This window comes from Streptopelia decaocto (genome assembly GCF_964273445.1).
Source record: "Streptopelia decaocto genome assembly, chromosome: Z".
Taxonomy (NCBI): Eukaryota; Metazoa; Chordata; class Aves; order Columbiformes; family Columbidae; genus Streptopelia; species Streptopelia decaocto.
In genome coordinates, this window is record NC_138657.1 from 34,837,937 (window position 1) to 34,855,816 (window position 17,880).

Below are 17,880 nucleotides of genomic sequence, written 5' to 3' on the forward strand. Positions count from 1 at the left end.
CTTGGGAGTTAAGGCTTCGTCTAGGAGGTTTGCACATCCCTCTGCATTTCAGTTGTGTGATGGGCTTGTCTGTCCCATGAGAATGGGGACATAGTGGAGTCCTAGGGAAAGTGGCAAAGAAGGGGGTGTAGACAGGAGGAATTGTCCCAGCAAGCAGGATCCAGACCTGAAGCCACAGGTAGGCTGTTCTTGTCATGCTCTGATCTTTTTTGAGATTCTGGGCAAAACATATGCATTTACATTTTTCCACAACAAAGTTACTGAAAAGATTATTTGGGGTTTTTTTGTTGTTTTGTTTTGTTTTGTTTTTTGTTTTGTTTTTAACTGGGATGTTCACCAGAATTTGATCACTTTAAAGCAGCAGAACAGCAACAAAGCTGGTGGACAGTATCTTGTGTCTGCAAGGAAGATTCTCAGTCCTTCTGACTTCCAGCAAGTTCCTACACAGAAGGCACCAAAGTTTTTATACCAAGAACAGTAGCATTTAAATGACCAACCTCATTTCTATTGAAGAAATTTGTTCTTATTGCTCTTCTTTTCTTTGATCAGAGGCAGGTAGAATGAAAACAGATACCAATGTGAGTGCTTGCTACAAACATTTGATTTCTTCTGCTTTTCATACCCTATCTGGCCATTTCTTTATGTCCATAGGGCACAGTGAAATGCTTATGCTGCCTCAGTATAGGTTTTTCCACTGAAGCAATCTTGAGTTGCAGGCTAGGCACTTTGGACATCCTTACTGTCACTGAAGAAATACAGGTACCATGAAAGGATAATTAAGCCCACCTAAGAATCCAAAAGTGTGTCAAACAGCTAACACTGGGTCTTGTAACAACCTACAATTAGCATGTAAAGCCCAAGGCATCTGCATGTTGACAACACGGTTTAATCCAGTAATAAAGTAGGCTAAATGATTATTATAGCTAATAGTATTTTTAATGGAAGTGAAACTATAGAAGAGAAGCTACACAAACATATTGATTTCAGCTCTACCTCCCTGAGAAGTCTGTACAATTTTGTTATTTATGGCCCATTTTTAAAAAAAAAAACCAAGGCTTACAAATGTAGAAATGCCTGGTTGTACAAAATGGATGATTGTGCACCAAAATGAGGGATTTGCGTGTTTAACTGCCCACATTTGTATTCTTCCACCCAGTTTACATATTCAAAGGCAAAGATCGTTGTATTTATCAGTGCACAAATGAAAGGAGGAGAGATAAATGACCTGGTTTGCAGAGGTGCTAAGCAGATGCAGTTCCCATTTATTTCAACTGGAGTGTGAAAAACAGGCCCTAAGTGACTGGACCAAGCTCACACAATGCATGATTGTCAGTGCCAGGAAGAAAACTCAGAAATCCTTCCAGTCTAATCCTCCCAGTCTAAATCCTCCCCAGTCTAAACTCTAGACACAGAAAAAAAAAAAAAAAAGGCAAGCTGTCCAATGGCCTGACCACTCTCTTACTGCTACCTTTGCTTGCTAAGAGAATAAAAAAAGGGGACATGAAGAACTCCTGTATAATCTTTAGTGATTAACAAATAATGCCAAGTAGGGCAAGTAAATACGTGTGAAGCATTGCTCACACACCCAGCAACTTGCTTGTGTGTCACAGATGGCTTTAGTGAAGAGCCAAAAAAAGAAAGAATGAAAAAGGAAAACAAGTTATAGTCCAGATAAAGAGTAAGATAAAGAGACAAAGACATTTTCTATTATTAAAAAAAAAAAAATCCCTTAAAAGTGCTACAAAAACTAATGATAAAAATCATAGAACCATTTCCCTCTCCTTGATAACGTGTAGACTAATCTCTACATAAATAGAAATAACAGCCCTTTGAAATGGCAATGATTTGCTTGGAAAACATTCATTAAAAATGTCCTGCAATTATTGACTCTATCATTATTTCTTGGCAGCAGCTGAGTCTCACTGCATCTTGTGTTGTTTTTCCAATGAAAACCAAAGCATTGTTTGGGAAAAAAAAAAAAACAACAACAACAAAACACAAAACCAACAACAACAACCGTGACAAAACACAGTAAAAAAACCTACAATACCAAAAAATCCCACAAGGACATTGTATTTGAAATATGTGCTTGGTGACATGGAGCTGATTGCCCAAAGGAATCAGGATACATATATTTGTATTATTGTACACGTGAGTAGCTTGAATCATGTACTGCTTGCTCTCTTTGTTTGGATTATGCAGCTTGGCTGGGCAGCCATCCAAAAGATTCACATTAAATTCTAGCTATATTCAGCACAAAAGTCATCTAGCATCAGAGGATCAAAGTTACATCAACCAACAAGCACTAAGGAATTGATAAGCCACTAAAATTAGGTCATCTCCTAGCAGCTGCTTTTGATGGATGAAGTAGAATTTAGCCTCAGGTTTTCTATTTAAAGATCTGTTACAGCATCTTTTCCTGCAGCTACAATGAGAACACAACAAAGTGTAATGTTTCTGATTAAATGTTTAATCATTACTTTTTACTCTTCTGATTGTTTCTGCAACAGCACAGATTTAGTGCACACACTATTTGCAGCATTTCTAGCCCTTTTAACACTGACATTAAAATAATCAAGATTTTCAGTTCCTAAGCTGTAAAACCCAAGAGATGATTTTCAAAAAACATAGATAAAAATCTTGCAAGGCTGTTTACTTATCATACTTAGAGAGACAGACTGTCACTTATTGGAATTGAAAATGAATTTCTATGCAATTATCCCACTACTGTGTCCACTGGAAGAATCACTGCATCAATAGGAACTGTATGAATACAGAAGTATGTACCCCTGCATAAGTACATGTGGAGCTATAGACATTTTTATGCATTTATGATTTTATTTGTGGAGACTTTTGGGGAAATTATTTAATTAATCTCACTAACACATACTTTTAAATGTACTTGCTAGTGCACTAGGCTATCTTAGGTCATTAATAACTGGCATTATGATTGCTTGACAGAGTACAATATCAAGACACGCTTGTGATATCAGTGTAATACAAATAGTGCCATCATTAGCAACTTTTGTAGAGACCTCAAAAGGAAATGAACAAAAAAACCCCAATTAGCTTCATGTGCATAGAACCTGCCCTTGACCTGTTCAGAATATGACCAATTTCTGCTGGCTGCAGCCTCTGTTCAGCACTGCTGTGTCATCATGAGTGTAAATGAAACTAACACAGGACTTTGTTGTCAGTGTTTTCAATATGAAATCTTCTCATGTCTGTTAAAATCGGTAACATCTAATTTAAATAATCTTGAAAAGCACAAGAGGGGAAAAGAAAGAACATCGACCCAATGGAAAAGATGAAGTCAACAGTCTTACTGACTTCTCAAGTTAAAAAATTATGGGGGAGATTTAAAATTACAGTACATGACAATGTCACGTAAGACTCATAAATTAACGTTCTATAACTGATGGACACGTGTATGCCGCTCTGTAGCAGCCATGCCCTGTGCTCCCTCGTGCCAGCCTAGTAAGTGGGCTGTTGCTGGGTTAAGTTTTGCAAGGGGTGGAAACTCCCTGCTCTGCGCATTTCCATTCCAAATTTGGTGTGCTCGGTCTTTACTACTTGAGGAACCAGCGTTATGCACTGTAGTTCAAAGTCTAGATCTAGTTTTTTCCAGCTACATCTTTTTTCAATTAAAAACCTAAACTGGGGCAGAGGGGAGAGTACGTAATACATCTGGAGTAGCAACGCATCTGAAACTTTTTCTTTTCAAGGAAGAATCTTTATGAGCAGAATGCAAATTAGCTTAATTTATCAGTGGTGCTTAGTACTGCAGTCTGTTTGGATCTCAAGCTAATCAGCTTCCTCTTTTGCTCAAGGCCTCAGAGAAAAAGCCAGCCAGGGCGCCAGCTTGAAGGTGCCTATCTGGCTTGTGGAGCAGGACATCTGGCGAGATGAGGATGCTTTGATGCCATATAAATTTCTGACAACCTCAGCTGAAGGCTGTCTGTCATAACATCTGCTGTCTTACTGTGCTATGACCACGTTTTTTGTATGCATTAAGCATATCTGATATTACACTATGTAAATCTTGGGATTTCAGTTTTGACCGGCCTAACAAGCAGTGGGAGAAAAGTGCCTTTTCTGCCCTCTAGCTGCCCTCCTTGGCTCATCTTAGCATTAACATCCTTTCTCTTAGTTTGTTTACTAACAGACTTACCTCATCATCTACTAATAACTGTGTGCTCAAGGCAAAACTGGCCAAAGACGCCAGAACATAACAAGAGTTTGCTTGCTTTGTGACATTGCATCTCTACATTGATCTAAGGAAATAAACGCAACGCCCTCTATTGTTAAACAAAATACCTGAACCCTTTTCAAAGGAGTAAGGCCACATATTTTCACTAGGTCCACACAAAGTTTGATTAACCCAGAACAGAAAAAAATAATAACATTTGCAGAAGAAATTGCACTATCCTGGTCACTTTTTCTGGCAGTGGCTCTGATCTAAAGCTATTACCGAATATTTATTTTTTTTTAGCTGTGCTTACTCTTGACAGTGACAAACACTCACAAATGAGAATGGGAGTTTAGTATACATATTATGCTGTCCTATACTAACCTCAACACTATACAACATTCTTTAATCCATGACCGTAAACTAAACCTCTATTGTCCAGGAACTGATCTGAGGCACTTTAAAAATATCCTGTTGGTCCATTTATCAGATAACAATTTTTAGTTTCAGAAATTTTTGTATTTTCCCCTCCTTTTTCCTTATGGAACAAGGATGTTCCTTGATGCAACAAGTTGTGTAGTAATCAGAATTTGGGAATAATCTAAAGAAGGAAGAATATCTGTCCTTCTCTTTAGTGCTGCTACCAGCTTTATCAAATGCCAATACCATTAAAAAGTTAAACAGGGAAAGAAATGAAACATGGGAGGAAAAAAAAAATAAGTGCAGCTATTTCTCCTTTAATTAGAGATAGTGATTAAAAGGAGGAAGAGATAAACCCCTGCCCTCCCCTCCCCATATTTTGGACATTTGTTTGGCATATCTACAGTTTTTAGTTTTGAAAAAATGCTGCGTTTGTAAATCTGATAGTTATCATTGTTATTTTGACAAAACATATTTTGTTACTAAATAAAGTGAGAAATAATTGGAAACAGATCAAATAACATTTTTATGAGCTCTAGTCCTATTCACCAGGTATGAAAGCACTAGTAGTTGTAGATCATCGTGCTTGCCCACACTTCGTTGCTATGCATTACATTCCAAAACACAAATGCACAAACCCACTGACAAGGAGAGGAAAATTGTGGTTACTTGTCTTCTTAGATGAAAAGACCCGCTTCTTCTCTGCCTCCTTGTCTATGTCAGAAGAGTTGTATCATCCTATCCATGTCTTCTTGGAAGGGCGATGTGTCCTGTTTCCACTTAAAGGTTGAGAGTTTGGCAAGGAATGTTCTGATCTTCTAAGAGTGAACAAATGTTGTGCAAGATCTCATTACAGAGTTCCCTGCTAGCTAGCCCAAAAATCTTCACCAGGCAATCACTGTTTCTTGGGTATGCTTATGAACCAAGAAGAGCTTCTTAGTTACGCAGCGTGCAGCTTGCTGTCCAGATACAAAAGCTACAAGAGAGGAAAAGTGTTTATAGAAAAAAGGGTCATTATACACCACCACATTTTGATGGCTCACTAATCTAAGCAAGCCATAGCGAAGATTAACGTAGGCTGACAGTACGAGGTTTGATTTGTGGTCATGTGCTCTGAGAAATCAGCCATGCCAGCTGTCTTTCAGAAAGCACTGTCGTTGTTTTCCATACCCACGAACTGCACTGGAGAAGAAAACTGTGGAAAGAATGATAAGAGTCACAAAATCAAGCCCTTGAACATGAGCAGATTAAGCAGCAGGATTAAGATTTTCCACTGCCTCTTAATCGAGCCCCCCATGCTCCCCAAACTTAGTTCCTGTGGCCACATTCAGTTACATATGTCATGCCTGCAGGTGGGTACATAATATAAAACACCGTCAGACATCCTTATTCCAAAGAATGGGCAGCTAGTTACTCAGTATTTATGTTTATCCTACTCATTCAACATGGGATCTCAGGTGTCATTTGCTGCATGCCTTTCAAACCCTACAAGCGAATTTTCTTTTTCTTGGTCTTTTATCTGGCTTTTACATTGTAATATGTTCACATGGTTTTCTGGTTTTTTGTTTGTTTGGGGTTTTTTTTTAAATCTTTAAATAAACCTGAACACATTTACTAAAAATGATATGTCATTATTACCATTTTTAGATGCACAAGAAGCTGTGTTTCAATGAGAATAAACTCAAATTTGCCCACACTGTAAGCTAATTTGGGGGGCCAGTTTGAGATGGCAACCACATTTATCAGTACTTGATAGCACTCCATGTTTGCTGAATATGGTTCTCACAGCCACCAGTTTCTGCTGTGAGGGGTTAGCATTTCTGCAGATCAGACCAACACCTCTTGACATGGATGTTCCTAAATCAAGAAGCTACCGTGCTTCCCCACCCATCCAGGATCCTTCTCTTCACCTGCTATTTCTCACCCTTTCAGTGATTGTACTGCAGCAAAACTGCCATAATCCTCATCCTACCATGGCAGTAAGATTTGGGTTGTGGCAAGGACAGCATCTCTGCTTTTGGGTCTGGTATTCAGCTCCATATAAGTGCTGAGGGCAGCAATTTCAGGGGAAAATTTACAATGGAAAGTCTCTCCTTTGTGGTTTGCGTATGTGCATGCATGTGTGGGTAGGAGAGGTGACTGAAGCAGGAAGCTATAGTTTTCCCTTGCCTTTCCCTAGTATCTTGTCTATAACCCTCTGATCCCATCTTCTTTTCTATCCTGCAACTTGTTGCTGAAGATATAGAGCCCAGCTTAGAATCTTAGAGCAGTTTGGGCTGGCAGGGATCTTCAAAGTTCATCTAGTCCAACGCCCCTGCAATGAGCGGGGACATCTTCAACTAGATCAGGTTGCTCAGAGCCCTGGCCAGCCTGGCCTTGAATGTCTCCAGGGATGGGGCATCTACCATCTGTCTGGGCAACTTGTTCAGTGTTTTACCACCCTCATAGTAAAAAAATTCTCCCTCCTGTCCAGCCTGAATCTCCCCTCTTTTAGTTTAAAACATTACCCCTTGTCCTCTCACGACAGTCCCCGCTAAAAAGTCTGTCCTTATGTTTCTTATAAGCCCCTTTTAAGTACTAAAAGGCCACAATAATGTCTTCCGGAGCCTCCTCTAGGCTGAACAACCCCAACTCTCTCATCTTGGTGGCCTCTAGACCCTCCCCAATGGGTCCATGTCTTTCCTGTACTAAGGGCTCCAGAGCTGGACAGAGGACTCCAGGTGGGTTCTCACCAGGGCAGAGCAGAGGGGCAGAATCACCTCCCTTGACCTGCTGACCACCCTCATTTCAATGCAGCCCAAGATATGATTGGCTTTCTGGGCTGCAAGGTCACACTGCTGGATCATGTCCAGTCTTTCACCCCCAGTATCCCTAAGTCCTTCTCTGCAGGGCTGCTCTCAATCCCTTCATCCCCCAGCCTGTTGACACCAGGGGTTGCCCTGACCCGGGCACAAGACTTTGCACTTGGCCTTATTGAACCTCATGAGGTTCACATGGGCCCACTTCTCAAGCTTGTCCAGGTCCCTCTGGGTGGCATCCCATCCCTCAGGCATGTGAACTGCACCACTCAGCTTGGTGTCATCTGCAAACTTGCTGAGGGTGCACTCTATCCCAATATCTATGTCATTAATGAAGATATTAAACAGTACTGGTCTCAGTATGGACCCCTGAGGGACGCCACTTGCCACTGGTGTCCATCCAGACATTGAGACTTTTACCACTACTCTCTGGGTGTGACCATCCAGCCAGTTCCTCACCACCGAACAGTCCACCTATCAAATCCATGTCCTCCAATTTAAAGAGAAACATGTTGGGGGGGACTGTATCAAAGGCTTTACAGAATTCCAGACAGGTGACAACCATAGCCCTTCCTTTGTCCACTGATGTAGTTACTCCATTGTAGGAGGCCACTAAGTTGGTCAGGCAGGACTTGCCCTTGGTGTAGCCACACTGGCTGTCTCTAATCACCTCCCAATCCTCCATAGCATAGCTTCTAGGAGGGTATGTTCCATGATCTTCCCAGGCACAGAGGTGATGCTGACAGGTAAGCCTACAACCTTTAACTTCTCTGCCACTGCTTCTGCAGAGGTTTGGGGTGGGGTTGCCCAGTTAGGGCCAAGACACATAATTGTGAGTGGTTTAGAAATGTATAGTAAGACTAATGTGAATGAAACCAAGAAAAATGTTCACTGAATAAGAAGGAAAAATCATTACTCTCAGGAATTTATTAAAATCTGGACCAGACATCCAACTGAAATGGTGGAAGACCCACATTTGAGCCACTTGAAGCTCAGGTGGAAAAAAACATCCATTTTGCATGTGCTGTCACTAGATGATTTGAACACCATCGTACCAGACCTTTTCCATCTGATATTTCTAGGATTAAATCTTGCTCTTGTAATGCTGCCAGCAGTCTGTATATGCTTTTCCTAGCTGCAGTGGTCAAGAAAGGTACATTCACAGCTATATCAATGCCTTTCCCGTTTAGTTGCAATAGTAGTAATGAGTATACAAAATATTTTATATTCTTTTTCCTTGCCATATATAGCAATTATTCTGTCATTCATTGAATGTACACAAATTCCTTTTCATATGTAAATACACCATTTGCTTCACAGCTCTAGCCAAACAGTTGTGCAGTTCTTTGTCAAGAAGATAATATATTTAATCATGGAGTGCCTTGTTTCCATTGTATTGAACAGGTGTTGTTTAATGGCACAGCCATTGTAACATTATATTCATTTATTAATGTGAGTGTAACGAACATATTGTACAGACATGAATGTGCTGGTCTCATGGTTAGGGTTAGTGGTTTCTTATGATGTGGTATGTGTAGGATGGTGGCTTAGATTCAGACTACAGAGAAGCAGGAGTTCATTATAACAAGTCCAAGTGATGTGGCTGTTTTTGGCCCTTGTTCACTTTTGAAAAGCACAGAATACATGAAAGACTTCATTGAAAATGTGCAAGTTATTCAGTGTGGTTAATTCTATGCTGGCTTCACTCCCACCTTCTTTCAAGACTGCGTATGTGACCATGCTTTCTGAAACAGCAAAACCAATATGCAGCAGATTCATGTTGCTTTTGGCTACATGTGCAGTGCCTAGTATCCTATTTCATGAAGTGACCTGTCTTCAAATATGACAGAGGCAGTCAGTAGGTGATCAGCTGAAACCATGAAACAATGCTTGCCTGGTTAGCGTAGCTGCAAAAGTTCTGTCCCTTTATTTACTCATTTTTGTACATGCTGCCACATTTTTATGAGTTACTGCTCTGAGTGTTCCCTACCTAGATCAGCCAGCTGGCAAGGTAGCTACATTTGCACAGGCAAATCAGGTGAGTAAGTGGAATAACTTAAGCATCTGATTTTTCTTATTGCATGAAATCACCCATTAAGCATCAGCCCTCAGGGGGCCAGAATTCACAAATGTAGGTAAACGCCTGCAGTGCCCATTTGCTTTATGGAACTCAAGTACCCACTTCAGTTTGTTTGGACACACATCTGATCTTTTTGTTTTAATGCTTTATGCTAACTGTGATGCCCTATACCATCATTACGCTGTGTATTAGAAGTATTTTTTCCCCTCCCTTTTGGAAACATTGCCTTATATTTCATGGTATGTGCTTAAGTGATTCCATTAGAGAAAAGATTAATAAACGCAACTAAATCTGCACTTCTGTACTGTACCCTCTACTATATGACGTCTTTGGTTTTGTATTGTCTGGCAATTAAACAATCTTAAGTGCGCTAATCTCCATTTCACTTCCATCCATAATGCTAACTAGCCCTTTCACAGCACTTTCTATCAGTCAGCCACAAGCACTTTCTTAGTAAAGCAAACGATGGCATCTCATTAATGATTTTCATTCCTGCTTTCTGGACTCCATCAGTTGCCAATGTTTTACTTTTAGTGGAGGGCCAAGAACAGAGCAAGGTAGGTAGGAAATAAAATAAAGTGTTAATATTATTGAAACTTTTTACACTTTTGTCTTGATTCTTCTTTAATTTTTTACAAGAGATTGAGCAAATGTCCTCATGAAGCTGCCCAGTTTTTCTTCCTGTTTAGACTGAAAAACATATTGGCCTCATTTTCATCTCACTAAGATCAGCTTTGCAATCTTTCAAATCCAGTTTTGGCTGAGTTACGTCACAGTTAAAACTGAGTAAAGAAGAGGAGAAACTGATTCATTATCATCTGTATTTTAATTTTCTACCATGGGGCTTGGAATCAAGGCAGGGAGCTTTCAGTTTGAGCAGGAGGGGGAGTCACCTCTGTGTTCATGGTCGGTCACAACCTGGGCAGAGCACAAAGGCCGCACACATGATGATCCCTCAGCCCTGCAAGCTCAGCCTGGGTAACTGTGCTTTGACCTGCCATGGCTATAGGAGATAGGTGAAAAACTTGGACCTTTACTTGAGCCACTTTGCTGATTTGCTGTCTCCTGTTATATCAGTTGGAACTGTTGTGCCTTAGCTCTCAAATCAGGCTATATTCTATGGCCCAAACCACTTACTGTGTTTTTTCTTCTTAACTCAGGCAACAGCATCAGTCTTCCGTGGACACCTGTTTTCTTCTGTGAAAACTAGTTTTACAGGGCTGGCTTCCAAATCTACTGCAGGTTAGAAAGAGAGCAGGGGACTCCTCATTTAATGACACATGGGTTCATTTTGTGTTGTAACAGTGACATCTAGCACAGATCCTCATACAGCCTTAGACCTATAAAATCATAGAATAATTTTGGTTGGAAGAGACCCTCAGGATCATTGAGTCCAGCCATAGCCTAACTCTAGCACTAAACCATGTCCCTAAGAGCCTTTTAAACACCTCCAGGGATGGTGACTCCACCGCTTCCCAAAACTGAACACAGTATTCAAGATGGGACCTCACCAACACCAAGTACAGTGGCCTTAGAAGTTCCCATCTTGGTGAAGGCCTATCAGGACACCATGCATGCACATCCTGAAATACAGTCTATTCTCAAAGCAACTTGTCTGTCTAATAAGCGGGGTCGACAATGGATTTGTTTTGAGTGGGGGTGAGGGCAATTTGCCTACTGTTACTAAACAAGACAGTGAGAAAACCAGGAGCAAAAGCAGCTTTTTATCTTCCCAGTACAACACTGTGTCTGACAAGCCACATCAGGCTATTTTATTTAGCTAGTTTTTAACTGAATTTATTATTAACCAGCATTAATTTTATAACCAGAGGGGAACAGTAGCCAGCAGCCCGCTGTGGCAGACTACTCACCCTTCACAGCAGCCTGGCAGCTGCTCCTCCCTCGAAGGATGCAGGCCACAGTTCTGACCATCAGTTGATCAACGTCACAGGTTGTGTCACCACCTCTCCTTGTTAATACCTCAGCTTTGTTACCTGCCACAGGAGACCTCAGGACAGGTTTTGAAGTATGCCTGTCATGTAAATCAGATTTAAAAAAATCACCCTCTCCTGTGTGGAACTGACAGCACAGCCAGGTTTACCTACAGGAGCAGTCTGCAACCTGGACTTCAAAAGGAGAGACACCAGGGACAGCTAAGTCCATGCAAGCCCTGAGTGGACTTTGCTCAGACATCTTTGATACCCAGACTTGAAGGTATCAGCTACCTGACCTGTAGCTGAAGTGGAGGAAAGCAGTTCTCCCATCTCTGCTATGGTAAATGTCGCAGTTGCACATCCCCTGATAAGATCGTGTGCCTTCAATAGCGCAGTTGATGGCTCTTTAGCAGCTTTTGTGCCCCACTGTGCCTGTCCCCACGTACACACCTCGTGTGGTGCCAAGGTGCTGACAGTCACATCCTCCCAGAATCCAGGGCACGGTGACTTCAAGGAGGGGTGGGACCCCCAGTCAATAGACAAGGACCTCAAAGAAGGAGGTGCCCAGAGAAGTTCAGAAGCTTCTGGACCATGTTGTAATGACCACAGTCAGATCCGACCAGGCTATAAAATGGGTTTCATGCCAAAGACCGCCTTTGAGTGGTCTTCTCGGAGCAGCGGGTCTGTGAACTGGAGACCTCTGCTTAGACTGGGATGCCCTCTAAGGAGACTTCCTGGGATTGAATGTGCCTCGTCTCCTCTTCTGGTGAGTGGTTGCTTTTCACTTCTGGATATATCTTTGAGTGAGTCCTTGCCCACTTCAGGCAAATCATTTTTCTCTGCTGGGTGACCTTGAGTGAAAGAGGCCTCTACTTTTCTTTCCTGTGAGTGAACATACACACTGTGGATCCTCATTATTCTTAGGTGGTCATACAACAATAATTTCCTCAACTGGTATCTGAACCTGTGTTTTATGCTGTCAGAGTGCTACATAATTTGGATAAGCCCTCTTTCTAGTTGGCTTACCGGCTACACTTTCTGGCTAGAATAAAGTCTGTGTGGAGCTTGTTGTCTGCCTAAATTGACTCTTGGGGTACCTCTGTGACAGTAAAACTTTTGATAGAATCCTTTAAATTAGCTGTCCTGTGAAACACAAGCATAAGGCATAGCAGGGGGGCTTTTTATTACATGTCAGGTAGAAACATATATGAGACATCACACTTAATCTTTTACAGATTGTCCTTCCTCTCACATCAGGACATTACACCATTACCTGCGGCAAGAGCTCTTCTTACTTGATGGAAAAATATTCTGATTTTGGCCATGAGAAACATTATTTCACTACATACAGAAATGAAAAGAATGCATCCTTAAATTAATAAAAAGAAATCCCCAATTGATAGAAAAAGGCAAACAAATTCTGTTCACAGCTCTGCATCTGTCAATTATAATAGCCAACTTAGTCCAAATTGTCAGCAATGTATAATAGCTAAGAGCAAACTTTGGCCAGTAACCATGGTGCATTTTATCTTACTATAAACAGAATTGCTAACACGCAAACTGATACCCAATCACAGCTGTATGAAAATAGCAGAGCAGCTAGGTAGGGAAGACAGGTGATAGTAGGTTTTCCAGAAATAATTGTCCCTAAACAATAGAGGTTCTCTGTGCAAAAGCTTTCTAATGGGAAGATCAATATCTTCCAACTATTATTTCAATAACACTATTCTTCATTAACAGAATAAACCCATTAATATTGCCATGCATCACTTAAGTGATAATAAAAGCAATACACCATTTTAAGAAGAAATCTTCTGTCTCCAAATTCATGTTTTTCACCCTGAAAGAAAAATGTTATTACAAAGAATCACTACAGCCTTTCATTTAGGAAACTTTTAAGTTTGTGGGTTTTGGTGGTTTTTGTGTTTGTGCGGTTTTTTTTGGTGTGTGTGTGTTTTTTTTCCCCAAAGATTTAGGAAGACTAAAGAAAGTTCAAGCATCTCTGAAGTGAAACTAGAGCCTATACAGCTGAGGAAAATGCAGTGATCTGTGACAGTATAATTCCCTCTTTCTAAAAATTTGACTGTGCCTGAAGTGATGGGATGTATATGGGTACAATGCAGCTGCTGTATGGTCTCAGGCAAAGTGCAAGGGAGAGTTAAGTTATATGGGTGCTGAAATGATGTCACTAAACATAGCCATCATTAAATTATTTTTAAAGTTCCAATGCAGAAACATGATCATACTAGTCAACAGTTACTGGACAGACCAGCTGGGAGGATCCACTAGCAGCATAATTCTGGACATAGACATTCAACACATTTCATATGAACCTTAAAATAAGCAGAAAGAGGTGCAGGATTCTAGAACTATTTTTAAAAAAGTATTTCATAATAACCCTCTCTACCATGCCAGCTACTTAGTGCTCCAGGACACTCCCTGTGGTCTTGCTATCATGATCTCATCTTGAATTCTCATTATATAATAAGCTAAAGAAAAAAAGTCTTGTCATCAGGGCAGAAAAAAAGTGATGTTCTAGACAGAGCATTCACAATTTATAGATATCAGTGTTTTCCTCCATCAACATCATAGCAAACTGCTTGCTAAGAAAACCATGGGATTTACTTGTTCTGCTTATTTTGTTTTACTGTTGACAGCTGCCTGATGGCATACAGGCCAGAACGGGCCAGAATGAAGTGAAGAGCACAGCAGGATTTTCTATGGCAGCACCACACCTGTCACATTCAGCAAGGAAACTGGGAGCACAGACTGTGCTGTGCCAACACGTGGGATAAGCACTGGTGACAGGACTCCAGAGCAGCAGTGTTTGCAACATCTACCATCACCTGGAGATACTGCAATGTTGTGTTATGAGAAGAGTACTTAAGAAATAAAGCTTCTTTTTTTTTTTTTTTCCTTTAAAGTGATACTAATCAGATTTTGTTTACCCATCCTCGCTCTACAGACTTCTAGCTAATGACCTATTACGTTTCTCATGTTACGCAATTCTCCCATAAGATTTTTCAGATTACAAATGGATTTTTTCCAGGCATCATATTGCCATGGGGCCCCAAATTATCAACTGACCTGCATTAATCCAGAACTTCTGAAAAGTTATTTTGCAACATAGCAACAGAGCTACAGGAGCAGAGGTTAGTCATTACCATGCCCCTGACTGAAGTGACAGTACTAAAATCACATTAGGGAAGAATTTCAAAAGGCTACACCTACTGTGTCCAAGTAAAGAATACAGATGAAGTGTTAATTGGAAGTCAGAGAAGTAGTAAGTTATGAAGATAAGATCAGAAGAAGAGTTACAGAGGAGAGACCCCTCTGATTAGAGAAAAAATATTCTTAAGGCTAACTGCTGTAATTTGGAAAAAACTCCAGAAGCATCCAATTTGATATTACCATACTTATGTTAAATTCAACGCTGTGACAGACAATTATTGAAGATGCTAAATCCGTACACCAGGGGAACTCACTGTGGTTGCTGACCATGCATGACATTTAGGATAAAATGCCATGAGGTTACACTGTTCCTTTTACTTGCCCTCTGTACTCCTCCATTATTGCCTGCTGGTGATAGGCTCAGAAGGAAATCGGAGCTGCTCTGAACAGTAATGAAGTGCCATTGTGTTATACTGGAATGCTTAACTTATGTTTCAATGTTATTTTTGGCAGCCATGTGATAAAAATGAAAAACCCTGTGTGTGTGTGCATACAAGCACATTACATTGAAGTCACATGAGCAGCAGGCATAATTCTCTCCCAGAAATAAACGTACTATCTAGGCTTAAGTTTTCTAAAAGTGTTTTTCCCCATCTGATGCAAAGACAAATCAGTTTACTTTAACTGGCAGATGGAGCAGCAATTTGCAGTAGGGTGCCTGCCCCCCGTGCCCTCAAGCACCTCCAACCTTTAGCACTTTCCCAGTGTCACTGCACTCCTGTAGACAAACTGACCACGGTACTGGGAGCGATTCTTACTCCTCGCTTCCTCCCCCATCCTCTACCCCGGCACCCAGATCAGTCTACAATGGAGCAGCTGGCCTGAGCACGGCAGGTGAGCTGTGCAGCAGGACTGAAGCAGCGCTCTGTACCATAAAGGCAATGCCGTTGCTAATGCAAACACAACGTGTTTGTAAACCCATTCGTACCAACGCTGAGAAGCCCAAACAACCCATAAGCTTCCTCTCAGGCATTGTTACAACTGAAGACAAGACACAGATCACCTCCCAGGATTATTCATCCCCAGATTATTCCTCCCCATAGTCTCTGAGTGTCCTTCAGGTGATGGACAGATCATGAAAGGAAAGCAGTACAAAACAGCAATGACTGTCAGCTTCCAAATCCAAGGCAGGTGACCAGGGCAGGATGCTACAGCCAAACCCAAGTTAACTTCAAACAAGCTAAATCAGGTAGCAGGAGCAATTCTGCCTGCACTGCCTGGAGCTCTTTGCAGGCTACTTTGCTGCTTTGCAATCCTCCTTCAGAAACATCCCCTCATTTCTGGTAAAAAAGCAAAACAAACAGTGGCATTTGGAAGCTGTTTTCCTTGTCACAGCAACACATACAACATCCTTTGTGGATAGGCTTGAACAGGCAATGGTTTCCTCTTACAGTCTGGCAGACACAGACTTAAGGGATCCAAAGAGCAACTCAAAAGGCAGGAGCAGGAAGAACTGCTGAGCTCCAGGACTGTGAGGAAGGAGAATATTTGGGGTGGCTGGGACACACAGAAAGAAGTTGTGTAAACTGCTATCCACACTTGACCAGTAGGACTTGGGAAGCGATCGTCCCCCTGTATCTGGCACTGGTGAGGCTGCACCTCGAATCCTGTGTTCAGTTTTGGGCCGCTCACTACAGGAAAGAGATTGAGGTGATGGAGCAAGTTCAGACAAGGGTTACGAAGCTGGTGAGGGGTCTGGAGCACTAGTTTGATGAGGAGCGTCTGAGGGAACTGGGGCTGTTTAGCCTGGAGAAAAGGGGGCTGAGGGGAGAAATTATTGCTGTCTACAACTACCTGAAAGGAGGTTGTAACATAGAGGACGTTGGTCTCTTCTCCCAAGTAGCAAGTGATAGGACAAGAAGGATTGGCCTCAGATTGCACCAGGAGAGATTTAGATTGGATATTAGGACATATTTCTTTACCAAAAGGTTTGTCAAGCATTGGAACAGGCTGCCCAGGGAAGTGGTTGTGTTACCATCCCTGGAAGAATTTAAAAGACATGTAGATGTGGTGCTTAGAGACATGATTTAGTGGTGGATTTGGAAGTGTCAGGTTTATGGTTGGACTCAACGATCTTAAGGGTCATTTCCAACCTAAGTGATTCTATGATTCTAAGCTACCTAAACATGTCTGTATGCTGTACCTGGTTGCTGCTGAGTCATTTGGCGCCTTTGAGCAAGTCAAATCTCTGTGAAGACAGTGTCTTTCTTTCTTCCCTTTGAAAGCAGGATAATGTGTACTTAGTGGAGTAAACCTCAGAAACACCAAAAGCTTGCCCTGTGCTTTGAAGCTCACACATATCATTTTACCACACAGAGTCACGCCCTTTTCTTCTGCTGCTGTTTTCCATATGAAAAATAAATTATTCTGTGAGCACTTGGTTACTTATGGAGGTCAAGACTTTGTCCCATCAGCTTTCTTTCCCCAGTCACCTCTGCTCAAACCTGTCTCCTCCATCTCTGCTGCACACCTCGTGCACGCATGTTTGGCATGCACAACAGCACCTGCTGTGCTAAGGACCCCTGTGCCGACCCAACACCCCTGCTTTACCTGCCCTCCCCCAACAGAGGCACTGCCTCTGCCTCTCTTCCTCTAGACAGAAAGCAGTTTTCACAAATCTAGTCAAAACACAATTATCTGTAATCCCTCTTCAAATCCAGTTGAAGACTGAACAAGCTCAGGAGCTGCTCATGAGGGGGAACTAGCAGACAGACAGATTGATGACAAAGGAAGATTGCATAAGTCTCATTTTCTTATGAAACCAAGCTACCGTAGAATTAGAAGATTCAACATGATGTTCCACAAAGACTATAATTCGTCCACCTTATACAACTTATTACACTGGAAAAAGAAGGGCTGATCCCTTTTTATAGTTGGTTCAGTGGTCATGAACGTCATTATGGGTCTTGAAAGCAAATAAAAATTCCTAATAATAGCATTGCAGAATTTCATTTATAGAGTTAAAAACTACAGAAAGTTGAATAAACAGACTCGGGATTTAGCTTTCTCCTTAAATCACTGTAAAGCTAAGATACACTATTTTAACTAATTAAAATGCCAATTAATCACTGACACAGATTTTTACATTACAGGAATAATGGTCATCCTTCTAAATTTCAGAAGATATGGCATAGTCTTCCTCACAAACATTGATGTCTGTATACCTAAATGTAGTTCCCACAGCTGAGCTCCATTCAGTGGTTGTTCTGCAGTGGTGTACGTGCGTTA

General features: G+C 41.3%; 2 protein-coding genes across 2 annotated transcripts in view; both read right to left on the reverse strand.

Moving 5' to 3' along the window:
- The window catches only part of LOC309451225 (tubulin polymerization-promoting protein family member 2-like), an 80,550-nt gene that overhangs the window by 49,500 nt on the left and 13,170 nt on the right, over nt 1–17,880 (reverse strand).
- Nucleotides 5,117–17,880, reverse strand: part of AUH (AU RNA binding methylglutaconyl-CoA hydratase) — a 158,402-nt gene continuing 145,638 nt past the window's right edge. Inside the window, exon 14 of the transcript XR_014186212.1 lies at nt 5,117–5,585. The gene's annotated coding sequence lies outside the window, so the exon portion shown is untranslated. The remainder of the gene's footprint in view (nt 5,586–17,880) is intronic.